The sequence below is a fragment of the Saccopteryx bilineata genome, chromosome 2 (assembly GCF_036850765.1).
Source record: "Saccopteryx bilineata isolate mSacBil1 chromosome 2, mSacBil1_pri_phased_curated, whole genome shotgun sequence".
NCBI classification, from domain to species: domain Eukaryota; kingdom Metazoa; phylum Chordata; class Mammalia; order Chiroptera; family Emballonuridae; genus Saccopteryx; species Saccopteryx bilineata.
The window spans coordinates 96,853,937-96,880,671 of NC_089491.1; the positions used below are offsets into that span (position 1 = coordinate 96,853,937).

At 44.2% G+C, this 26,735-nt stretch overlaps 1 protein-coding gene across 9 annotated transcripts in view; it reads right to left on the reverse strand.

Moving 5' to 3' along the window:
* AOPEP (aminopeptidase O (putative)) overlaps positions 1 to 26,735 on the reverse strand; it is a 404,538-nt gene that overhangs the window by 47,534 nt on the left and 330,269 nt on the right. Inside the window, exons 14-15 of one of the 9 annotated variants that reach the window (XR_010729103.1) lie at positions 11,881 to 11,963; positions 10,706 to 10,767 (exon numbers count right to left, since the gene is read on the reverse strand). The exons of 7 other annotated variants lie outside the window; for them this stretch is intronic. The gene's annotated coding sequence lies outside the window, so the exon portion shown is untranslated. Of the gene's footprint in view, positions 1 to 10,705; positions 10,768 to 11,880; positions 11,964 to 26,735 lie in introns of those variants that run through there. One more of the 9 variants, XR_010729104.1, reaches the window with a different exon arrangement.

Below are 26,735 nucleotides of genomic sequence, written 5' to 3' on the forward strand. Positions count from 1 at the left end.
TACGGCAGCAATAGGAAACTAATACATCTGGGTCCCAAGCTTTCTTATAAATCAACTTCAGTGCTTCTTAACATTTGGCTCAACTTGTGAGTAAAATAAAGACACCTTTTAAGAGCTCTCAGCTACACCTGAACTCTTATCAAATAACTTCTAAGAGGGAAAGATAACTTCCAGGTCCCTCTGCTCATCTCTTGCCAAGTACATAGCTTTATAGGGGATCCCACACTCAATTCTAGTGGTTGAAAGTTTGTTGTTGAAGGGGGAGGAAAGGGATGAGAAGAAAGCTGGACAGGAGGTCTACAGTCCTTTGGGGTCTGCTTCCTAACTGCTTGGCTGCTTTCATAGTGCCACAAAGGCCAGGGAAGAGCATGTCAATGAAACAAAGGACAAGCATGAAACAAACGCCATGGGTAACTACGTCTTGATCAAATCTAAGAGCTGATTCAAGTTAATAAGTAACATAACCCCACCACCTCTTCATGGCTTTAATTATTACATCCAGGAAAAAGTATTCAGGTCATCCTCGTTTAGTGATGTTTTATTTACCCCTAAAGGCTAAAGTCTTCATTAAATGCAGAAGAGTTGTGTTCAATTCAACACATATGGTGAGATCACAGCCTCATTTATTGTAGGTTTTACGCTCCCTTCCCCCAAACACAATTTCTCTTTCTCATACACACACACACACACACACACACACCACATGGTTTGCACACACAGCCCTGCAATTACAATCTAGCCAAGTCAGATATTACATTCTGCATAATTGATTTAAAAGACAACCTTATTTCTAAGTAGTTTTCCTTATTTTCTATTTTTCTAGCACAAATCAGTCTTTTCATGAGGCTATTTCCTACACTATTCAGAGGACATGTTACCCTGGGTAACCCAAAGGGCTGCTAACAGGGGGTCTGCCTTTTCCCCAAAATGTTTTATTCACATAAATTTGGCTAATTGTCTGAATGGCACAGGGCATTTGGTTTGAGAAGCCTCACAAAATGCCTAAGTAGTAAAAGGAATGAATAAGAGGCTGGAGCAACCCACATGGCCACGAGGTCATTGCCATTACTATTACTTTCTTTTTTCACAGTGTATTCGTTTTTTTTCTTTTTTTAACGATCTGCCTGACTATGATGTTTTCCAAAGTTCACACTGTTTTATTTTCCAAAGGGAAACAATTAACCAGCCTTATCTTTCCAGGTAAACTCTTCATTAAGGAATGACGTGCATTCTTTACCATGTTTTACATTACATAAACAATTTTTTTTAATCATTTCTCAGTGTTTTTTATATCATTGGTTCTCATTACTGACTGCGGAGCTGAACCAACATGTAAAAACATGCAAAAAGGCTGGGATCACTGAAAATGCAGACCCTGAACCACTGCGAGAGAGGGACACTGAGGTGGGGGTGGTCCTGCCGTACGTGGCCCCCACCTCCACGAACATGCAGCCAGGAGGGAGTAGGAAGCGTTCATCACCAGTGTCTTTTAGAGCACCTCATCAGAAACATGTGAAGGAGCGAAGGAAAAAGAAGACCGATTTTCCTGCTCTCCCTTTAATCTCAGGGATGGAGACAGGTTCTGGGAAAGAGCTGAAAAACGTGGAGCCTCAAGCAGACTGAAGCAGCCCAAGATGAAACACACCTGGGCCCAGGTCTCCACATTTTTTCCTCTAGAAAAAGGTCCTTATCGTGTGGCTTTACAATGGCCAAAGGCTGAAAGCTAAACCTGGCTTTGTGTTTGATCCCATGTTTAATTAGCAAAATTGCAACACCATGATATATATATAGCCCTCCTTGATCTCTAGTTCTCAAAGTTCTCAAAAATCACTCCTGGAAGTAATACACTTCTAAAACGGGGAAATAAAATGCAGACTAGACTGTCTGGGCATTACATTTTACAAAGGACAGGGAAGTAATGGCTGTTTTGATTTTGTACGGGTAATTGTTGCTATCAATGTAGGTGCAAGCCCCTGGTGAAGAAGCTGTGGCCTCAAAGTCACCTGCCCATGCACCTCTCTCCCCTGCTGAGATCCTCTGCGACTGAGAACAAACCAGGTGGTGATCCTGCTGCTCGGTATGATGCAGGGCTAACAAGGCCCGTACTCCCCTCTTCCGGTCTCTCTTACATGCTCCTAATGCTATTATATTCCCACAATCAAAATAGCATCTTTAACACACTTTAATTCTGTGGAAAAAGAAAATAGATCAACCATGCAGTGACTACAAAAACTTAACATTCCCAAAACTGTTTTCACAAACTCTGAGGAATAAAGTCATGTCAGCGACCTATTTAGTCTGCCATCACAAATCCCTTGTTCTTGATGTAAATAATGCAAGTGGCTATTTTAATGATTTTTCAAAATTAAAACATGGAAAATGAATGACTGAATAAACAAACATGATGCCACAGCAGAGATAAACAAAAAGCAAACCCCTAAGTTTATTTCTGTTTGTACAGCTTGACCTAAAGCTTTTGTGAGAAGTATTACTTAAAGTAAAATGCCGTGTTCAGCTGGTAGGATAGGACTTACTTAAAATTGTGATCCAGATTTTGGCGAAGCTACAAATAAATAACATTCAAGACCGCCATGTAAAAATCAGTGTATCATCTGTTTCTATTAATAGAACAGTATATTTATTATTGAAATAATACTTGTAAAAATATTATTCTTAAACCTGCCAATGCAATTTAAGTAACTTAATTGTTGTGCTATGGAGATGGAGAGTAACTTGCAGTCACCCCCTTTGGGTACAGAAATAAATAAATGTAAGGATGGAACAATCTCTGGCTGCCTCATCACAGGAGAGTTTAAAGCTGGGAAGACTTTAAACAGACTTCAGAAGCCTGGTGCCAGCTCATCCCTGGAGCCCTGAGCATTGCTGTTACTAGGTGGGATGGATTGAATCTTTTAAACCTTTTCTCGTAAGTCTTATTTTTTGTCCCTACAATATTACTTTTATTTGAACCTGTCTCAACAGACCCACATTACTCAGGATACAGATATCAAAAGCATGTAGAGTAGCCTGGATGGTCCCCTCCCACCCTACCTGCCATCACTATTAAGTATTAAAAGGCACTGAACGCACACCTACAGGTGTTGCATCTCAGGTCCCCAATCCAGTACCCACACCACAGGTCCTCAATAACCCTTCTTTCAAACTAGAGCTGGTTAGTTCCCCACATGAATCTAAACAGTGCTTGGTCTAACAAGGGCACTTAGACTGCCAAATTTACTGGCAACCCTATGAAACCTGCCTGATCAATAAATTCATCACAGGTTATCTTCAAGTCCAAATCTCTAATAGTAGTATTAAGCTACCCCAACTCTGGGGTAGCTCCTATGACCTCCCTCCTGGTGGTGGCAAGGGAGGCACTGATAAGCACCTGTCCACCCAGAAGCAATGACTAGGTGAGGGGAAAAAGTCAACATTTAGGACACCATCTAGTATTCCTTCATGAACAGAGCTTGCTACTGGCGACAACAAGATCTACAGCTTTTTAGAATTGTAGTGTAGGACTAATAAAAAGTACAAGAAAAGGAATCTCCCTAAATAATAAAAACCATTCCCATGAGGAGATCCTTTCTCTTGCGGCTGGGGATCTTGGAGGCAGAGTATCCACACTTTGCTTGCTTATAGAAACATTAACCATTTTGTAACAAAAGGAATTATTCACAGCTGCTTTGTCTTCATTGGCCAGGTTTAACCCCCAAAATTGCTAAATAACCAGGTAGGGGCCAGAATTTGTCTGCTATGGTTACCCAGAGTTAGAGCAAACAGAGATTAATGTCATTAGGCTTTCAATCATTTTATCCAGTTATTTTGGGGGGTGGGGAGTAGAGAAGTATGTGTACGTGTTTATTCAGATTTAAAATTTGCACAAGTTTCCTAGAAACCAAAGCACAGAAGAATTCACAGCATAGGCCCTGGATGGTTGGCTCAGCAGTAGAGCATCAGCCTGGCATTGGTGTGTGGAAGTCCCAGGTTCAATTCCCAGTCAGGGCACACAGGAGAAACGACCATCTGCTTCTCCACCCCTCCCCTTCCCTTTCTCTCTCTTTTCCTCCTGCAGCCATGGTTCGAATGGTTTGAGCAAGTTGGCCCGGGGCACTGAAGATGGCTCCATGGCCTTGCCTCAGATGCTAAAATAGCTCTGTTGCCAAACAACAGAGCAGTGGCACCCAGATGGGCAGAGCATAGCCTGGCAGGGGGCCTGCCAGGTGAATCCCAGTTGGGTACATAAGGGAGTCTGTATCTCTGCCTCCCGGCCTCTCACTTAATTTAAAAATAAAAAGAAAATAAAGGAAAAAAAGAAGAAGAATTCACAGCCTAATGCCTGGTGATGGCAGCTGCTGAAACAATGTTTCCCAAGTACACTCTGGGCTGGGTTCATTCCTATCTACCCAGTCATTCAAGGTTGATGGTATCTAGCTTCCAGGGAATCTGCTGTCGCACTGAAGAGAAATCAGTGTTTATCTTTACCCTGCTTTAATGCACTTGCCTCTTCAGGTAACTTGTACCTTGCCCTATGTCAAGACAGGTTAAGAACTTGCTTTACAAGAAGCACAGATAAAAGGATGGACGGATGGATAGAGGGAAGGTTTCCCACACTAAACCCATTTCCTACACTGAGCAACTTTCATGTAAACAGGGTCATGTGTCTGAGGGGCCACAATTCCCCACCACCTCATCACATTCCTCATCACAGTTTGTAACTGGGGCTCGGTCTGAAAGCTGGTCAGGATCACTGTCAATCAGAAAGTGAAGCCAGACCTAGGAATGGGAGCAGTTCACTACTCCAAAAATCCTCTCTGCAGTCCTTTAGCAATCTCCTAGATTGCCCCAAGCAAATATTCTATCTTATTTACTCTACAAAGTTAGGAGTGGAGGAGAAATGTGAATATTCCAGGGGAAAATGCAAGTTAAACTTCAAGGAAAACACCTGAATTCATTGAGCTGTGATGTCCAGCACGCTACACTTTTTTTTTTTTTTTTTTTGCATTTTTCCTTAGCTGGAAAAGGGGAGACAGTCAGACAGACTCCCGCACGCGCCCGACCGAGATCCACCCAGCATGCCCACCAGGGGGCATCGCTCAGTTGCATCCAGAGCCATTCCAGCGCCTGAGGCAGAGGCCACAGAGCCATCCTCAGCGCCCAGGCCAACCTTGCTCCAGTGGAGCCTTGGCTGTGGGAGGGGAAGAGAGAGACAGAGAGGAAGGAGAGGGGGAGGGGTGAAGCAGATGGACGCCTCTCCTGTGTGCCCTGGCCGGAAATCGAACCCAGGACTCCTGCCTGCCAGGCCGACGCTCCACCACTGAGCCAACCGGCCAGGGCCATGCTACACTTTTTATCCGTAATCTCAAATAATAAAATTCAGCACATCTTTTATAACCAAATGTGGCAATACTTTGGACACTGATTTTTGGGTGCCAAGGATGAAAAATACTTTTGATCGTTATCTGATCAACTTATTGTTTCCTAGCAATGAACTCTAACCAGCTTTCTGGTTAAAGGAAACAGAGAATGACTGCAGAAAGAGTTCATAAGATAAAGTGGTTAGATTCATAAAGGAAAGTCCTTTTTTATTTAAGTCACAACAAAGGCTAAAAGTTGAGTAAAAAGAAATATTATTCCAGGAACTTCTTCAAATGGTTAATCACAACCCAACTACCAACAATGCTCTGAGAGATGTTCTCGGTGAAAAAAAACTTTAAAAGCCTCTATGGGGTCTCTGCAGGCTCCACCCATTCTTGGGCTGAAGGCACCCCACATATCTAGGGTATTCCCACTAAGCATTAGCCTATCTGCTCTAATGAAAATCTAATAGATGTCACCACTTTCTGCAAGTGGCATGTTCGGAATGCACATCCTACCAAACTGCATTTAGCATCTGATCCCATTACAGCTGGATGGGCCAGAGACAACACTCAGGGCACTGGCTGCGAAAGGAGCCGTGGTCAGGCTGAAGAATACATCACAGGGCTCTGAGACTCACAGTCCCCAGGCTGACTTTGAGGTTAGACTTGGGGCTCCCCTCTGCCTCTCCTCAGGCCACCCCTGTGACTCCCAGAGCAGACTACAGTGTCCTCCCCAAGTTAAAAACAAAAAAAACACTACCCACTATTCTGACATCTGCTGAAATTAATGCAGTACCACATTTTTGCTTTTTAAAAGCAAGTAAATATATATTTTGGTTTTTGGCCAATATTTTTAAAAGAGAATTAGGGAATAAGGACTTTTCTTTTTAAAAAGATTAAATTTTTTTGAGGAATCTCCATACTGTTTTCCACAGTGGCTGCACAGTCTGCATTCCCACCAGCAGTGCAGGAGGGTTCCCTTTTCTCCACATCCTCGCCAGCACTTATTATTCTGTGTTGTTTTGTTGATGAGTGCCATTCTGACTGGTGTGAGATGATATCTCATTGTGTTTTGTTGTTTTTTAAGTATTTTATTTATTGATTTTTTTTTTAGAGAGAGACAGAGAGAGAGACAGAGAGAGAGAGAAGGGGGAGGAGCAGGAAGCATCAACTCCCATATGTGCCTTGACCAGGCAAGCCCAAGGTTTCGAACCGGCGACCTCAGTGTTCCAGGTTGACGCTTTATCCCACTGTGCCATCACAGGTCAGGCCTCATTGTGGTTTTAATTTGCATTTCTCTAATGATTAGTGATGTCCAGCATTTTTTCATATGTCTATTGGCTATCTGTATGTCCTCTTTGGAGAAGTGTCTATTCATTTCTTTTGTCCATTTTTTGATTGGATTGTTTGTCTTCCTGGTGTTGAGTTTTACAAGTTCTTTATAAATTCTGGTTATTAACCCCTTATCAGACATATTGTCGAATATGTTCTCCCATTGGTGATTTGCCTTTTTATTTTGTTCATATTGTCTTTAGCTGTACAAAAGCTTTTTAGTTTGATATAGTCCCATTTCTTTATCCTGTCTTTTATTTCACTTGCCCATGGAGATAATCAGCAAATATATTGCTGCAAGAGATGTCAGAGAGCTTACTGCCTGTGTTTTCTTCTAAGATACTTATGGTAAGGAAGGAGGGAGCTGTTGGGAGGAGGGCAAGGGAGATGTTGAGGGGAATACGGGGGAGGAGGGATGCAACCGGGGCAACACTAGAATCTATGTAAACACAATAAAATAAAATAAAAATTTTAAAAAAATTAAACACCTTTATAAGGGGCAAAGGACCCTCCCCTGCCTACAAACCACCCTCCATCATAATTCTTATCATTTTAAAGATTAGCTACTTAGAAATTTAAAACTTAGATTTTTTTCATAGGCAAAGATTAAAAGTAAGAGGGCTCTATCAGATAGATTCCATCTTCATGCATTGCAAAGTCAAAAAAATAAAATGATTTTCTCACAGAGGATCACATGTACATCTTTACAAAGGACATCTTAAGATCTCCACCACTAGATAGCAAAATCCAGGGACTTAAAAATCAGATATTCGTATCATCACTTGTATTCAAGAAAACTCAGTGCTTCCTATGTCATAGGAGCATTTCCTTGGAGTCTAGAGTCACTATTGTAATGTCCAGTTTCCAGGGGAAGCATCGGAAAGCACTGGTAGGAGTGGCTCTGGGAGAGTAAATGATGGGGGGAGGACTGCTTTTACTGACAATCTATATGCCATGCAGCAACTTCTTCAAAAATTATTATCTGAACCTGGTGTCAAAGAGATTCATTAAGAAACAGCAAATCACCAGTACAGATGAAATTTCTTAAGAGATACACTTCACTTAGATCTTCAAGATGTTCCAATTGGTCCCCAACTTGAATAAAATTGTTAGCTCTGGTTATTGACTGCATTATTACACAATGTATAATAAAGGCAGATTTTTAGTGATCAGTTTCAAGAGAAAACTGGTGTGTGATCATTAAAAATGGTTTTCTTCCAAATTATTACATGAAATGCTACATATGTAAGATGTCTTCCCACTTCTCTCCCAGTTTCATAACAAAACCAGAACTGTTCCAATGAATCTAACCCAGCCATTAGAAAGAATCACAGCAAGGACTACTTGTCAAGCTCCTCCTCCGAGCTGTCCATATTACATCACTGAAACAGTATCTGCTTATCTCAGTGTGGCTCATACCAAATCAAAGACTCTCAGGTGATCATAACTGAAACCAGGACTGTTCCAACCTTTCTCTATTAAAAACATGAGGATACTTACATCTACCAAATGCCTTTAGCCCATGTAAAAACTGACAGGCCAAATGAGGCCTCACAGGCCACAGGGTGTGGTGTAAGGGGAAAATTACCAATATCCAAGTGGAGTTTTATGACTAGCTCCTCTTTAAACTGTTTCAACCACACCCCTCATGCCATTTCTGTCCCATTCAGAATTCTCAAAGGGTAAGTGTCTCAAATTCTCTCGTATCTATGATCTGTGTCAGAGAACTCAATCTGCATTGACCAGTTTTGTCCTCTGGCATCCTGATGCTATGCTATCATATTGACCAATGTTGCAAGGAAGGAGGAAATGGGGGAGGGGGAATGTTTTAGTGGATGCCTGGACCTATTTCCCTCATCAAGGATCTCCTTTACAAAGACACCTGTCCAAGCTATTATCCAAAATATAATAAGAATAAATTTGAAATGATCTCTGCCTACATCTTGGCTTTGAGCAAAAAAAATAAATAAAGAATAGGATTATGTTTCAAATATGACTAAAGGCTTGGCTTGTGATAGCGTAGTGGATGAAGCATCAACCTGGAATGCTGAGGTCGTCAGTTCGAAACCCTGGGCTTGCCCGGTCAAGGGACATATGAGAGTTGATGCTTCTTGCTCCTCCCTTCTCTCTCTCTCTCCCTTCTCTAAAATGAATAAATAAAATCTTTTTAAAAATGTCAAATATAACTGAAAAATCCATTCCCTTCAAATATGGACCCCATGAACAAAGCACCATGAATGTAAGAACTTGGAAGCAAAGTTCTAGAGGACGACAAAGCACGAGGAATGTGCTCAGCAGGTCATTTAGAAAGTGATGCTCTCGTGTCCAATGGCTTCCCTGCAATGACCCAACAAAATGGGAACAGCACATACAAAAATTTTAAATTTCCATTTTTGTTAAGCAAATAATGCAATTTGATATTATAAATTTCTATTTATAGTAAATCAAATTGAATTGATCACACATGGGATTCTGGGTACTTCTTACTACACAATATGATTTTTACTATTTCTGTATGTAGTGTTGTTATTCACTAAATCTTGCCAAGAACTCAATGTAAACTTTACATTTTTTTTTCTTTTTTTTTTTTTTTACAGAGGCAGAGATAGACAGGGACAGACAGGAATGGAGAGAGATGAGAAGCATCAATCATCAGTTTCTCGTTGCACGTTGCGACTTCTTAGTTGTTCATTGATTGCTTTCTCACATGTGCCTTGACTGCGGGCCTTCAGCAGACCAAGTAACCCCCTGCTGGAGCCAGCGACCTTGGGTCCAAGCTGGTGAGCTCTTTGCTCAAGCCAGATGAGCCCGCGCTCAAGCTGGCGACCTCGGGTCTCAAACCTGGGTCCTTCCGCATCCCAGTCCGACGCTCTATCCACTGTGCCACCACCTGGTCAGGCGTAAACTTCACATTTTTAAGTGTCAAAAATTTCCTATGTAATCTTTTTGGTGAAAGGCATATTAAGTAGGTTAAATTTATTATTAATTATAGGTAATACAATTAACCTAATATCTCATCTTCAAGAAAGGGGAAATTTTTGAGTTATAGAACTGGTCCTTCAGTAAATCTCTTAAACCCAAAAATCACAGACCAATAAAGAGAGGCTCGCACACGTGTGGCCCATCATTTGTACTGGTCTATCAGAGTGCCCACGGAAAAAAGGCTAGGAGGAAGAACACTGGGGGGGGGGGGGGGCTGGACAGAGGGGCTCTGCGGGAGGGAAGGAATCACCTGTGGGGGCTGAGGGATCACAGGTGAGGACAGAGAGACACACGGGGTACTTGGAGGGAATGAGGCACCTGGATCAACAGGTTGGTGACAGACTGGCACCAAAAAGGGGAACAAAGGTATCAAAAGGAGATGTGAAGTGTGAACATACTAGGCAAACACAGTTGACTAGTGTAAACTGTGGCCCAGAGGGAAAGAACTGCCTCTGAGATTAACAGCACCCAGCAGTGGGCTGTTCTCGGCGCTCTGTGTCGGCTGATGTTGCTGGCTCCCTCCCCAAACCACATCAGGTGTGCCTCCGAGAGCACTGTTTCCAGGTGAAATCTCCCTAGAAGTCACATGTGAACCCTAAACCATTCTAAAAGGAGCTCCAGTGTTCTAGTCCTCAGCGCAGTATCAGAAGAATCCTTATCCCCATGACACACAAGCTTACACACATCCCTAGTCAGTGAAGACATCTGGAAACTCTAAGGGATCACATCCTATAAAATCAGTGCTAGACAACTGTATCACAGAATAAAGGCCCACTCTGCTCTTGGAAAGGATAGGCCTTCTGTTGGGCTCTGTGAGGACTGACAGACCCTCAGGCCCGGAAGGGAGTCCCTGTACCTGTGGGAGGCCTGCCGGCCCCCAAGTTCCAGGAGGCTCTCCTGGCAGTTCCAGAGGGGTGACCCGAAAATGAAGGTGCACTATGGACAGCTCAGGCAGGGCCGGTGGGGTTTCCTGACACATATTACGAAGCATGTTTCCAGGCCCACTTCGAGTCATGCCAGAGGGTTTCCGGGCTTTGGTTTGATATCCTGGGCCCTGTGTCTTCAGGTCAGGCCCTTTCACGTATGGCTAATACTACAAGAGAGAAACCACAAAGTAAAAACAGCCACAGGAGCCGGAGAACTTACTCGTGCCCCTGCAAGCATGGGAAAAAGACGACTTTAGCAGAAATACATGTAATTAAAAGTAGGGGTGGGGGATGCAGAACATCAAAGCCCCAAGATGTGGTACCTAGTCCACAAACAGGAAAATCCTTCAGAGATTTGGGACTAGTTGAGGACATGGGAGCAGACAGCACTCATGTGTCCTAATTGAGATGCATTTCCACCCAAAATGGTATGACCCAGCCACTGCTTGGGAAGTGTGTGTCTCCCTCCCTCCCTCCGGGAGCTGGGCTGGAACAGGCTCTAAGGTAGGAGGTGAGCTTAAGCCACTGTCATGTTCCTCAAGGGAGTGACACCAGAAGCTACTGCCCTGTTTCAAGGGGTGCAGTTCTAACCTCCTGCTCAACCAGCTGGCTCCTGCCTCAGCTCAGAGCTGTGCTCCTGGTCTCTGAGGAGGGCGAGGCTTCAACCCGTTATCCACATCTATAAAAACTTGCTCTGATGGACTTACTTCCTTCTCACATCAAAACAAACACCTGCGTGACATCATATTCTGGCATTCTGGGAGCACGTGTAGCACACCAACCACAGTATGTGCTGCTACTGGATATGTGGAGAGAAGGGCGCCCACTTGCATTTGCTGACATTCTTTTTAAAGTAAAAAGAACAGATACATGAAGAGCAAAAATAGAGATGAACTGACTTTGTTTCATTTAAGTAAACAGAGGTTAAATGGAAGGAAATCTGTTAATTACCAAAATAAATGATATCGCACTGTATGAGGGGGTGTGCTGCCTTCACCCTCTGCCCCTACCCACCCACCCCCAGATGAACTGGGCACCGAAAATGCCACACTATCCACTAGGCTGGGATCAAGCCTCACTGGGAGGGGTGGGCACCAGTGTAGACAGCAAGATGGTCAGAAAAGCCAGCCAGGTCAACAATAAAACAAAAATACCAAAGAAGAGGCAAAGAATCAGAACTGTACCCCTTTCAGGATTCCTTTGTGCTACTCTGTAGTCAAGACTAGTTGCATTTTAATAAAAGCCAGAAAACAGGAGGTCATCATTCATAATTCCCTTACCGTGGCTACAAGCTCCATACAAGTCATGAGGTGAACTGGTAGCATACCCTTAGTTCTTGAAACAGATGTCAGTTTGGTTCATGCTGGGAGAGGAAGAGGAGACCCAGTAAGGTTGCTGCCACTTTCTACACCAATGGTCACACAGTCATATGGGAGAATGTGAGCTTAGAGTCCTTGCAGTTTAGATTTGTGGGGTACAGAGGTGTGGGGGACTGGCAGTAAGCTGACAGGGTCCTTGCCACCCCCCCACCTCACTTGCTAGAGGCAATTTACATGCCCTTCCTCTCACCCTTTGTTCAACTGTTAGTTGGTTTGAGTTATGCATGGTGGGGGGATTCCTGTTTATGCCTCAGATGTGTGACTTTGTATCAGAGACTTCCTTATTTTGCATAGGCTCTGCACTGTATAATAAAGCAAACCGGGGGTTTTGCATTGCTCTGGCTTGCCATCAGCTTGCAGACCTCCCAATCCCATACTTTTTCTCTCTCAGTTTATTTCTTCATTCCATACCGTTCTCACTCAGGACCTGGACAATTACGAGTCGTGCTGGTCTGTGGCACAGGCACAGGGAAAAGGAGTATAGGCACACCTCGCTCTGTTGCACGCCACAGAGCTGTTAAACTAAAGGCATGATCTTACACCAACAAAAAGATTACAACTCACTTTCTTGCATTACCCTGGAACAGAACCCGCAGTATCTCCGAGGTATGCCTATATTCCACCAGCCCTTACCGCCCAAATCTACCATCGAATTGAGTCATGAGATCACGAGATCAGGCCGTAGTCAGCATTTACAATTGACTCAGTTTACCTGGGGCGGGTTTCAAACAGATTCACATAGTTCAGGTACACCAGTCCAGGAAGCCAGAACTCATCATTAAGCAAGCTACTTTTTCTGAAAGGCACAGAACAGACCCTTCTAAAAAGGCAGAATTTCAAAATCATTGAATTCAATTAATTAAAAAATAAATAAGCAGTAGTCTGAATAAACCACCCTTGAAGTCACATAAATATAAAACACACTCTTTCTTTTTTAATATTTATTCTCTTTAAAACAAACACCAAAATATTAAAAATGAGTAGCTCTCTCGATGACTGGATTACTGGTAGTTTTCAATCTTCTTCTCTATAACTTTCTGTATTTTCTAAATTTTCTCAGTAGCCAGTGTCACTTTTATAGTGAGGAAAAAAAGAGTTAACTTCCTTGGCTCAAGTAGGTTTGTTTGAAATTAGAAGGAGGCAAAATGTGCTGAACTGAAATAAAAATGGAGGAAGGGTACCACACGAGAAAATAAAACCTGATTCTGATGCGCAGAGACTGGGGACAGCCCAGGCCACAGCAGTCAGCAGGGCCCTTGCTCTAGACTCCAACGGGCTGCCCAGCACACGCTGAGCCGGGGAGCCCGCGGTCCGCACTGCTGGGTGTGCTGCCGCCACTGCCACCGTGTCACTCAGATTTTACCAAGAGACCCTCAGAGGCATATGCCAAGGCCTTATGGAAACTCAAGGTTTTATAATTTACCGTGGACCTGGTTATTACAAATGAAGTAAAAACTGATGCACTCCAGCCCCCTGCCTCTGAGCAAACCTTCCACAGGAGCTTCCAAGGCTGAATCAACTTTTTTCCTCTTCACTGTGCCCCTGATAAGCTGTTGGAAAAATGCTTATAAACCCTGAAATGTCTAACATGTCAGTAACATACTGGAGGAGGAGCACGATTGTTACTGGAAATCTACACCCCTTCATCAGTGCTAGCATTGTGGGAGCTGGGAAAGCACAGGTCTCTCTGCCCGAGCGATGAGGACCGCAGACCGGAGAGCCCAAGCCCGTAGGGTATGAAGTGCAGCATGCAGGAAGAGCAGCGGACACCTGGGGGCTCCACGTCACTTTATCTGCTGAGAAAACCCTGGCTTTGGAAGGGCCACTGCAGGGTGGGGCGGGGGCACGGCATGTGTGTCAGGGACACACAGACAGAGGGCAAAGACCCAGGAAATGGAGACTGGTCAGATGATTGGACGTCTGTGTCTGCTTACTGCCCATAAGGAACTCGGCCAGCTTGACTCCTCGCTCTCGTCCCTGCCCTGGACCTCAGCCACATCTCTCCTCAGAAATAGGGAGCTGGCCTCTTGACACCCGGTTTCCCCCCAGGCGGGGCCTGGTGACTGGAGGGTTCTGATGGGGAAAGTGGCAAGTACAGAAGGCCGAGTCCTGGGAACGCCACTCCACAGAGCCCATCAGAGAATCAATTCTCACACACACACACACACACACCATGAACAGGCAGCTCCCTCCCACACACATCGCCTGGAAGCTTTGCTCCCAGCATCCTCTGAGAACTGCTGCTGCCTCCCATCACCTCACTACTTTCCTCCACATTCACAAGAATGTAGCATCTCAGCAACCTGTTCCAAGAGCCTGTTGTAACCGGGAGCCAATACCTCACTTTTCAAACTACTTTGAAATGGAATTCTTAGATGTTAGATACCCTAACACACATAGCACAAACAATGGAGTGGAGGGGCAAGGAATACAATGCCCCAGTTAGAACATAAATGCAAGGGAAAGTGGGTCAGAAAGCATTGGTATGGCTTCAGTATTTACCGTCTAAGGACCAGATGAGACGAGAGGCAGACCCCCAGTGAACACAGCTCCTAAATCAAGCAGGTGTGCTGATTAGCATCCGCACTGATGACAAGATTTTCTGAAATGGCAAACAACGCTTGGAAAAATTCAACAACGTGTAGAGCAGGGGTCTCAAACTCGCGGCCCGTCGAACAATTTTGTGCGGCCCGCAGACTAATCCATGAAGTTCAAAATATTTTGGATAAAATTAAGAAAGCCTAGGGGCCTACTTGTATTTTTCATTTCTCTAGCATCCTAGCCAGATATTAGCTTAGTTAACAGCAGTTGTGATGCGAACTATAGTTTCTGGTCGTTTTGTGACACTGAGTAAACTGCATGTACGATTGTGCTTGTTGTACTGATTTTTTTTTGTTTTCAACTGCAGTGAGAAAAGTGTTGCGTAACAGTTGCCTTTTGTAGACCTAGTGTGGCCCGCCGAACGGCTGTGATCTTGCTCTGTGGCCCACATGCTGAGTTGAGTTTGAGACCCCTGGTGTAGAGTCTTATTAGACTTACCTGGCATTAGCATTACTAGAAGGTTCAGTAAATATTAAAACCACACACATGAAAGAGTTGGGTTCTAAGCTCACATATCAGAATTATACAGCGTTTTTACCCGTATAATTCTCCAGCAGGCACCTTAGAACTGTGCAGGTGGTACATAACCCTCACCATGCTGGAAAGTGCTGTGCATGGCAGGTATGACATTCCTGGACTGTCCACGAAAGGCCAGGAGCACCCCTAGTCACTCTGATGCCCATGTTACCCCATGAGGGTGATTCTGCCCCATGAGAACCACTCCTTTATACCAAACTGCCCCCTCAGAGAAAGTGCCAGCGTAGGCCCGAGTACTACACGCAGACTGTGTTCAGCTGGAACTGTCCGTGCAGATGCCGGACCAGAGACGGCCATCTCTGCCACTACTCCTCTCCCGCAGATGTCTGCCACTCAGGTGCCCCTCCACCCTTTCTTCTGGGTCGGTCATGTGCTCCCTGAAGAATGTTATTTCTACCTGGTCACTGCTAAAATGAACTTTGAACAAGCACAAATTCAAAAGACAAAGGGGGCCTACAATGAGTGCTCTGAGATACATGCTCATCGCCAGAGTGGTCAAGAACCTCGCCCATGATGAAAGGGCTTCTTTAACAGAATGCTTGGCTATGACATTATATAATTTATTTAGAAAAATAAGTTTATGTGATAAACTCTCTGCCAAATAAAACATATTTGCAAATCCTAAAATAAACAAAAAATTGTGAATAATTTTCGTCATTTGGTCTTAAAAGAGCATAGGGATCCCTGCCATGCCAAATGATGTGAAGCTTTGTCAGGCCTTTGGAAATAGCCTGAGTTGCATTTTTAATAAAGAATCCTTTAAAACTACCCAATTCTATAAATAAAAACCTCACCTTTTTTTTGAGGGAGAGGAAGGGAGGAAAAGAGAGAGGGAAGGAGAGACAGGAAGGGAGAGAGAGAAGCATCTACTCATTGCTTCACTTTGGTTGTGCACTGATTGCTTCTCACATGTGTCTCATCCAGGGATTGGACCAGCGATCTGGGGCTCAAGTCGAGCCAGTGACCCTAGGCTCAAGGTGGCAACCTTCAGGCTCAAGTCTGTGACCATGGAATCATGCCAATGACCCATGCTCAAGCCAGCGATCTTGGGAGAAACTTTATCATTAATTATTTATAGCATCATAAAACATGGTTCCATATACAGATGTTATCTACCTTATATTAGAACAACGTGCATAATCAGAAATACAAACTTACAATCTTTCGTTTGAATAACAGAGATGTAAAAAAAGATCCAAAAAATAAATAAAATTCCTTCTCAAAGTAATTCAATGTTTAGACAATTAACATCTCCCTCACACACACCTTCCACAATTTATATCAAGTTTAGAAGAAAAAAAAGAGAATATTTTTAAATGAGTGCAAGCATGGCCAGTGGGAAAACCTAGAGACTGCAGGGGATAGAGTACCAATGACTACAACTTCAGTTAACATGTGTTAACAATGCTTGAAAAAGTGCAAAAACCTTAAGTTCCTAGTTGTCTTTTGCTCATAAAAATATTAAGTAAGCCTGGCCTGTGGTGGCACAGTGGATCAAGTATCGACCTGGAATGCTGAGGTCACCAGTTCAAAACTCTGGGCTTGCCTAGTCAGGGCACATTGAGAAGCAACTACTATGAGTTGATGATTCCCACTCCTCCCCCTCCTTTCTCTAAAATTAATTCTCTAAAATTAATAAAACAAAATAAACTTAATATAAAAGAATCAAGTAAGAGTTAAAGGTTAAGATAATTCCTTAAAGACAGCCCGTGGTTAGGATGTGGAGAAACTGGAACCCTCATCCATCACTGGTGGGAATGTAAGATGGAGTAGCCATTTTGGAAACCATTTTGGCAGTTCCTTAAAACATTAAACATGAATTTACTAGGTATCCACGCAAACTGTGAGTCTTTATAGCAGCACTACTCATGATTGCTCCCAACTGGGACCGAAACCACCCAAATGCCATGCACTGTGACAGACAGACAGAATGTGGTATAGCCACACCATGGAATGCTATTCAGGAGTAAAAAGAGGCCAACTATCGATACCTGGAACGCCCTGTAGGAATCTCAAACACACCAGGCGAAGTGAGAGAAGGCAAACACACAAGTCACAAGTTAATGATTTTGTTGGTATGAAATGTCCAGAAAAGGCAAACCTGCAGAAGCAGAGTGGATGACTGTCTGCCTAGGGCCGGAGGAGAGGAAACGAGAGTGACTGCTCACGAGCAGAGGGAAGCTTAGTGGGATGGTGCCAATGTCCTAAAACTGGACTGGCGATGACTGTACAACTTGGAAAATCTACTAACAATCAGAGAATTACACCTCCAAGCTGTTAAAAACATTGATATATACATAGAGAGAGCCCACAACTGAAGCCCTGGGCAGCTACAAAGTGAAACATCTGTGTTCATTTGCCCCTCGTACTTTCTTGACTCCACAGTGGAAAAGATGACATCAGGCCATTAACATTATGAGAATGCAGAATTTTACTATTCCATTTCCTCTTAAAGATATTAAGGAGCACGGGAGGAGGGGATGCTTAAGAGGAGAAAATAAATCTGCTCCTTCTTCATTATGGAGTTCAAACTGGGTCATAGCCCTATTAGCCGGGAACCACGAGGAGCTTACTTATTACTGCCTGCTGCCAGTGGGCAGGGCTGGGGCCTGGGACACAGAGTCCACTACCCTGTGAGCACAGGACCTCTGTGATGAGCAAGCCCAGGCCGGGCACAAGGCTAAGCACGATAATAGACACTGAACAACCAGGAAATGAGAAAATTCTTATGTTTAGCTCATGTACTAAAATCTAATACAAGTCACCTCCTAAGCCCCAAGGTTAGGTTGTATTTGTTAAAATCAGTATCAACTTCATCATTTTGCATAATGAACAACCTCAATCTGGTAAATGGGCACACCTATAGTGCCTAAGACAACCTTTCTTGCCTTCCCCTCCCATCACCCAACAAGTCAGTTTCTACCAAGCACCGACCACTACATGCTCCGCTTCACTCAGTCAGGCGGGCCTCCCACCCATGGTGTCAGCTCTGCTCTGTGGACTCATGACAGCCCCCTCTGGGCAGGATAAAGGACCAGACAGCAACCGGCACTGTTGTTGCGGACGCAGACCGGGCCGTGCGTGACTGCTGCAGGCTGACAGGACCCACGGAGGGCTAAGGGGCAGGGCAGCAAGCACACACAACAGCCCTTCTGGAAAACACGTCGTGGAAGACATAAGAGCAAAGAAAGGCCAGTTAGCGTCTCCAGAGTTTCCTGACTGTCCACGGCCAGGACACTGAGACTGCCCGTCACATACTTACAGGCAGTCCCACTGGGAAGCCTCAGCCCATGGGCCACAGCGAGAAGACCAGCATCTTAAAATGGTTTTATACATCCCTGTACAAAGATTCTGACCAGGAAAGAAATAATAGTAAGTATGAAAGTGCTCAGAGGACCAATCTGATAGAAACAATATGGAATTATTTATAGTTGAAGTCGATGGGACAATTCATCCTAATTAGAAATGAGATGCTGTGGAAAAGAACTGAACAGGCAGGAAAACGGAAATGCTATATTTATCCCCTCCTCTCCCACCACCCTTGAGTATTTCCTCTATTTTGAGAGGGCAGCAATAAAACTCTTCTCCCTACCAACGTGTTCCCTCCACTGGGACACACTGTCAGAGGAGCTGGTCACTGGGCTCCCCTGGCACGGGGACCCCCAGCCCTGGCCCCGGGGGCAGAACCACACAGGCTCCAGGGCAGCAGTACTCAGACAGGCTCCCACCCCGACCTATGTATCATCACCACTGCAGCTGTGGCCCACGAAATCTTGCTGTGGCTAGCGCTCTGCCCAGGAGATAACAGGGAGAACATTCCAGCAGCCTCCTCCAGGCCCACACTGCCTATGATTTCGCACAAGCCCATGGCTAAACTGCTGGTCTCTGCCAACCAAGGTAAGAGGGTTCCAGAATGTCAAGGACAGATGACACTGACCAGCAGTGTTTTCTCATGATTCATTTCCCTCGGTCCCATCCCACTTTTTCTCATTCCTTTGTCTCTACTGAAAATTTCACAGGGGAAAAGTAGGGAGCAGGTGGGCAGGAGTGGCAATCCCCATTTCACATGAAAATTATTCTACATAAGAAAGAAATCTTTCCACATAAAATATTCAAGTGTGCCCACAATTTAGAGGGCGTGTGCGGTTTAAGTCCTTACATTTAGGAAACCAAAGTCAGTCCACTGGGTTTTGTCCAATGACCCTTTTAACTACTTGGAATGATGTTTGATTATCACATAATGTTATGACTTATCTATAAAAACTTCCAAAAAATATTGATCCTGATTTACAGAAGGACATTCTGCAAAGCCTTTTTAAATCATGCATAACATGTTATTCACACTGGAGACAAACCCCAGGCCCATTTTTTCTGCATCTAAGTGGCTTTCTATTGGTAAGTCAGCACCTGGGGAAGCTTACTATTCCAAGCCAGCTCTGCATAGAATACTAGTTACTGTAAACTCAGCCTGCTATAGTTGCGGGGAGGGGGGGGGGAGGGATATTTCAGCACTTGTTTTTGAAAGCTTCCTGGAGTTCTACAGTGCCCAGGACACCAGCAGCACAGTCTTTCTGGACAGCCAGACCTTTAGCAAACTGAGATCACCTTAATTAAGACCTGAACCAAAATAAATGAAACAGCTCTGATGGCTTCAACTAAAACTCTCTTTGGATGAGCCTAGTGGAAATTTCCAACAGAACCTGAGGGTATTTGCCTGGGACAGAGTGGCCCTAACAAGCAGATTCCTGGGTCAATCTGGCTGACAGGTGCACTGCTGGGAGGGGCTGGAATCTGCCGAACAAGTCATCAGGATGCCTTCCTAGTCTGAGCAGGAGACACTTCAGCTCTGGCCCCAGACGGCACACTGATGTTGTAAATACACACTCTTACGGCCACTCTTCCTGTGACTAACATTTCTTGGTCTAGCCCAGTGGTCGGCAAACTCATTAGTCAACAGAGCCAAATATCTACAGTACAACGATTGAAATTTCTTTTGAGAGCCAAATTTTTAAACTTAAACTATATAGGTAGGTACATTTCTTACCGAGGTAGCGCCCGCACATCATATTTTGTGGAAGAGCCACACTCAAGAGTCAAGGCAAAGGGCTGCAAGTGGCTCACGAGCCGCAGTTTGCCGACCAGGGGTTTAGCCTATTGGTTCTCAGAGATTCTTTGATGCTCATAATATATACCACAGATGACAAAGGACTTTAAACCCTGAAAATGGTCATGGAAAAGACCATCACCAAAACTGTGATAACTACCATTAATGTTATTAATATTATAAATATTGTGAGCAATGACATAGTGGCAGCTCTTGCTAAGTGCTTTACAGAAACTCTTACAGACGAGGAAGCCGAAGCTTACACAGGCTAGTTGTCTAACGCACTAAAGCTAGGGCAGTTAATCCGTCCGTCTGACTATAAATTCCACTTCCTGGACGACTACAGAGGGGGAGAAAGGTACTTCACGATTTCAACTTCATTCTAAGAGCACAGATGACCCACAGGCATCAGTGCAGCCATCTCAGGTTCTGTGGAGAAGGACGTTAATGGAAACCACACGTTTTCGGAAAAGGACTAAAAAAAAGAAAAAAGCAGTATCCATCCACAAGAGATTAACATTCTCTTACTAAGAAAACTAGAGTCGAAAAATTGCTCAGAAAGTGAATGATCCTGACAATTAACACCCTCTCACTGAGTTCTTGCTACAACAGCTACTTCATTTTAATAATTTCTGATATTAAGATTTACTACAATCAACTGTCTTAAAAAATAAGCAAGTACACTGTTACCAAATATGCTGGTAACAGGTTTCCACAGGAAAATGTCCCACCAAGAATACCACGGTGGTGTTTCTCTGCACTTAACCCGCCACACGGCAGCCACCAGGTGCCGGGGAATCCTTCTGAAGGGCAGTACTAAGAATAAGGAAGGTCACACATACATATTTATAACACTCCCCCTCCTCTTCTCTGAATACTGCATGTTTGCAAAACAGGTGTGATACAAAAAATTAAAAACTGAAGAACTAGGAATACATGTTCAGAAGCTACAACAATCACTTAGGATCATTGTATTCTCTTCTGCCCCTCCTGTTAAAGAATTTGCACATAAGAACAAGAAGGCTGGTAGCAACAAGTCAGACTTCCCCTCTCCTATTAGCTGGAACTCCATTGGGATTATAGCAGTTCCCAAAAAAAGTGATTATGAAGTTCAGCAAAACAAAACAAAAAATACTTCTCTCTTGCTTTCTGCTCTGGAGCCTGGTATGCTCCTCCTTCACTTTTTCCACTGAGCCCCTCCCAAGGCTGTCTTACAATGACAATGACTCTGCATTATGCACAGAGCAGCTCTCTGAGCATGAGTCAGAGTCCAGGGCAAGCAGCGCCAGCTCTGGAAATAGCACCTGCAACTTCCCTCCATGATAAGAGCCAGGGTTTACACAGTGGCCTGGGCCAGCCCAAACCTCCCATGCTTGGAGGTCAGAGGCCAACGAAACAGATACAGTGTATGAGTGTGTGTGTTTGCATGCTATGGACAGGAGCAACATGTACAATGGTATATCAGTAATCCTTTGTTGGAAGAGAGTTTAGCAACCTTTAGCTTGCCCGGTGCTCTATGATTGGGTAATGCTACTGTTGACCATGTCACTAACCCGATCTCCAATAAAGACTCCAACAGGGCAGGATCAGCACCACAGGGTACACCCAAGGTCCTCTCTCCAGCACCTTTCATTCTGCTGGGAGGGGAGGGCACTTCTGAGTCTGCAGCAACTCACTACCTACTTCTTTTTTTTTTTTTTCATTTTTCTGAAGCTGGAAACAGGGAGAGACAGTCAGACAGACAGACTCCCGCATGCGCCCGACCGGGATCCACCCGGCACGCCCACCAGGGGCGACGCTCTGCCCACCAGGGGGCGATGCTCTGCCCATCCTGGGCGTCGCCATGTTGCGACCAGAGCCACTCTAGCGCCTGAGGCAGAGGCCACAGAGCCATCCCCAGCGCCCGGGCCATCTTTGCTCCAATGGAGCCTTGGCTGCGGGAGGGGAAGAGAGAGACAGAGAGGAAAGCGCGGCGGAGGGGTGGAGAAGCAAATGGGTGCTTCTCCTGTGTGCCCTGGCCGGGAATCGAACCCGGGTCCTCCGCACGCTAGGCCGACACTCTACCGCTGAGCCAACCGGCCAGGGCTACTTCTTTTTTTTTTTACCTGCCCATTTGGGGCACCATCCTTCTGTGTCTGCCAGTTGTGTTGCAGAGAAAACACAAGCAGCTTTTTTCCTAAACAAAACACTGTATCCCTCCTCACTCTGCCTTGCCAACAGTACAGGAACTCTGGAATACTAAACCTTGCATAATCCAAGCTCAGCATTAGTTTTACCCACACTATTTTGGGACGGAGGAGGTATAATTTGGGCTGCAAGCAAACAGACAAGTCAGAGAAGCTGTAGAAAAACTACACTTACCTCTAAATTTGTAATACATTAGGTATGAATAACTATATATTACAAAATTATCTGCACAAACTGAATAAATGGCATTTGTGAGAGTTCCTTTACCTCATTCCAAAATAAAATGCCTAATTATCTGATCATACTTACGTTTGATTTAAAAAAATACAATAGCCCTGGCTGGATAGCTCAGTAGATTAGAGCACTGACCCCATACACCAAGGTTGTAGGTTCGATCCCTGGCCAGAGCACATACAAGAATCAACCAATGAATGCATGAATAAATGGAACAACAAATCAGTAACTTCTTTCTCTTTCTTTCCCTAAAAATCAATCGATCAATAAAATAAAAAACCCACAACAATATCATGTTGCAGTTGCTTTGGTCTATGACAAATATCACAAAAATTTCAATTAACCTATGATTTGTAAAATTCGCTGATTTAATATGAAAAGTAAAATTTCACCCCAAGCCTGCAGACCCAACTGTCTCACCAAGGAGTCTTTGCCTGTTCACTGGAGTGACAGCCCTCAAAACCCGATAAAGCCAGCATGGGCAGGTCCTCCGTAAATCAGGAAAAGGCTCCCACTCTGAACATGTTTCTGGGCCACAAGGGTTGGCCTGGCAGAGAATGCTGAGTCTCCCAGACTTCTGTCCCTGCTTCCCTCAGTGTCTGTGCCCCACAGAACAAAGACCAGCATGATACATTTGTCCTCACCAGGAGGAACCCAGACCTGCTCCTCTTCCACACCTTACTCTGAGGAGCCACCCACACTGACAGCTGAAGAGTAAAGAAGAAGGGACACACCTGTTTCTAGTCCCAGGCCAGCCTTCCAGCATGCGACCTAAACCCTCTGAGGGCCTCCATGTTCTCACATGTAAAATCAGAGCTGGAACTGGGAAAGCTGCAAGGTCTTCTCCGAGTCTGACAACTTCAGTCCTGCCCAGGTTCCCCAAAAAAGCGCTACAGTGAAACCTGAGTTGTTCAACTTCCCACGTGATGGTCGCCCCTGTCCACTTCCTCTCTGCAGCCCGGCACACTCAAGTATTTAGGGATTCAAGTAGCTTCACAGCACTGCATTCATCAGCACACTACTCCCGTGACTGTGATTTATACTTTTCCAGTTCCTTTAGACAGCTCCTTGCTGCTGGTGATTTTATTTTCTGAAGTCACCTCAGCTTACAGTTCTTCCCGACATCCTGTGCGGCAGGCAGCACGGAACCAAAGCGAGATTTCCAAAGATGCAACAGCTGTTCCTTTAACATTTAGAAACTCAAAAATCTTTTCAGAGAAAACAATCATTCCACAGATAATTTTACCTGTCTGTAAATTCACTTTTTGTCATGAAATAAATTAAAACACTGCAACCCTGTCTAACGAAAGGTAACAGAGGTGGGCTGGAACCTTCCTGCAGACCAGAGGCACACTGTGAAGTGACCGTGGAGGGGTTATGTGCCCAGTAGCAAGTGCTGTGCATTAGCTGGGTATCTGCATAAGCTCTACCAGCCTTCAAAGGAGCTTCAAAGTACTTTGAGCAAAAGAAATAAAAGCAATGACTTATTACTGATTGATCTAAAATGGAGCTCTGCTAGAAAACAAATACTATCAACCACCTGAAGAACACTCGGGGGGCTTCCGATCTGGAACAGGAGCACTGAAGGCTCCCCCGCTGCCAGGGACACACTGTGGAGAGCTGCAAATGGAACGAACAGTGGAGGAGCACTCAGTGATGCAGCCAGTCATCCTGGACACGAAGCTGAGAAAGGAACACAGCCCACAGGTCTGTCAAGGCGCCACGGCCATGTCTGCTGCAAACCAAAGTACAGTTAACAGGAAGAAACCAAAGCTGGCTTCTTTTAAGTCTGTAGATAAACTTAAGGCTATTTCCTATCTTGTGGTCACAGAGAAGAAAATGCAGATGAACGGAGTTGCTGCGCACCTGCTGCCAGGTACTCAGCCTTTCACACTCCTCCTGAACAGGCGCTCTACTGTGCGAAATATGCAGCAGCGGCAGCTGTCTCAGATAGCTCACCTCCCTTCTCCCACAAGGCTCTGCTGAGGGTAAGTATCCACTCCTTGGACAGAAAAACATGCATGGCACAGTCAGCGTGGGACTGACGACCTTGGAAGCCAGGCCGGAGCCACCCAAGGCCAGCACACTACAACTGAGGAGCAGAGAGGGCTACCTCTTGAAGACAGGAGCACACCTCTGTGGAAAACAACTGGATTTCACCAGACAAAATTCCAGAGAGGATAAGAATGGCTCGATCTACAAAGGGCAAAGGGAAGCCACACCCAACATGGCAACGAGGACACAGAGGATCCCGAGTCACAGGGAGCCCAGAGTCGGAACAAAAGCCGGTTGTGGCAACTCTGACGCATGAAGACTGTGGGTTCAATGACTCATTTGGGGACCTTGGGTGAGACATTTAATTTCCCACTCACTGTGCCACTGCCTTCCAACCTGTAAAATGGAGGACAAAGGCACATTAGGGTATCTCGACACTTTTGGACCCTGGCAAGAAATAAGAGCATTATGTATAAAAGGGATGACTCAATACCCACAAGGAATGGCTAAAAGAAAGTCTGACAATACCAAGTGCTAATGATGCAGTGGACAAACTAGGAACCTTAGTCACTGACGGAAATGTAAAATGGTGCAACCACTTTGGAAAACAGTTTAACAGATTTTTCAAAAGTTAAATATACTGCTCATAAAAGTCAGAGGATATTTTATCGCTTCATATTCATTTTTGAAATATCCCCTAATTTTTTTGAGCAGTATATACACCCACAACACGACCAAGCCATGCCTGTCCTAGGTATCTGCCTAAGAGAAATACAGTCAAGGTGCTATTCATAATAATCAAAAACTACCCTCCAAAATCTAAACATCTGTCAAATAGAAAAATAAAATGTACATCCACATGATGTAATAATTTCATGATAAAAAGAAACAAATTACAGATACATGCAACACTGATGAACCTCAAACTATTATAATAAAAAAAAATCCAGATCCAAAATCTTAAATTCTGTATAATCCCATTTATATGAAATTTCCAGAAAAGGCAAAATGATAAAGATGGAACGCAGATTAACCACTGTCTGGGCTGGGTTAGGGACAGGGCTGGACAACATACAGGTACGAGGGAGCTCTCTGGTAATGAAAATGTTCCCAAACTGGATTGTGGGGATGCTTCACAACTGTCTAAGTGTCTTAAAATCCAACCACCTGCACGTCGGTGAATTCTGCAGCCTATAAAATATACATGACATATAACTCAGTAAAGTGGCTGAGAGAAAGAATCAGAACCAGTACCTGCAGCTTCTGCAGGAGCACTCAGCGTCCTTCCCGGTTACTGTTATGATCAGCTGTTGAAGGTGCAGCTTCAACATTGAAAACTAAGGCTTGTGAGTTTGACAGTTGTGAAAAAATATCAGAAAGTATATGAACATGATCCAGAAGTCTGTTCTATGTCTCCTCGAAAGTCTCCCTGCTGTTTCTCTTTAATATCTCATGGCCTTCATGGATAGCATGACTTCCTTTTCTTGGATTCCAAATGAAAATTGCCACACAAAATTAAAAGCATGAGCTTTATGACTTTCAGTTATAAATAAAGCCACATAAAATGACTATAGTTGCCTTTTCTATGAAAATGCCAGAAAAGTAAAAACATATATCCTGAAACCATTTTTTTCCCTCATTTTACATGGTTTCCCTGGTATTAATTATCATAAATCAGTTTGTTTTCCTGCTTTCATACATATAAAATTTGAATCTTTACAGATGTAGATTTAGAACTTAGTGCATGGAAAAACCAACACTTCTTGACTCGCAGGAAGATACATAGCATGTTAAAATGCTCTGGATACACACTTAAAGCCACCATTGTCTCTGCCTGACAAGTCTATCTGTTCTCATCCTCAGGAAAATACGAAGGGTATATAACTAGTTATTTAAAAATATGTACATTAAAAAAATAAATAAAAAGACGTCCTGCTGTATCTGTGATGCTGAAAATGTGGGATACTTTTTGGATGACAGAAAACAACATCGAAAAACCACAAGACATGGAAAGTCTAGGAGCTCTGGAACTTGAAGTCACCACCACCCTTAATCCCGTAATACTCTCATTTCTCACTCTGCCTTGGAACCAAAAATT